The sequence below is a fragment of the Penaeus monodon genome, chromosome 32 (assembly GCF_015228065.2).
Source record: "Penaeus monodon isolate SGIC_2016 chromosome 32, NSTDA_Pmon_1, whole genome shotgun sequence".
In the NCBI taxonomy this organism is placed as follows: Eukaryota; Metazoa; Arthropoda; class Malacostraca; order Decapoda; family Penaeidae; genus Penaeus; species Penaeus monodon.
The window spans coordinates 7,582,604-7,582,827 of NC_051417.1; the positions used below are offsets into that span (position 1 = coordinate 7,582,604).

At 42.0% G+C, this 224-nt stretch overlaps 1 protein-coding gene across 1 annotated transcript in view; it reads left to right on the top strand.

The window, feature by feature from the left end:
- The window catches only part of LOC119593415, a gene marked incomplete in the record, with an annotated part of 4,729 nt that overhangs the window by 338 nt on the left and 4,167 nt on the right, over positions 1–224 (top strand).

A 224-nucleotide genomic window follows, 5' to 3' on the forward strand; every position in this document is an offset into this window, starting at 1 on the left:
GTACTGTATGACTACACTTAATCAAGATTATGGCCAATTTTGAGTGTTGGCCAACTGGGGACCACTGGTTATGTACGCGAGCGAGGTGAGTGACGCTGGAAAAGAAGGAAACTGAGGTGGTTATAATGACATCAAAGTCTGAAGATATAAGGTAAAACGAAACGAAGGAGTAACATGACTTAACAATTTTTTATTAGATCCTGCGCAAGCATGCGCAATGGCAC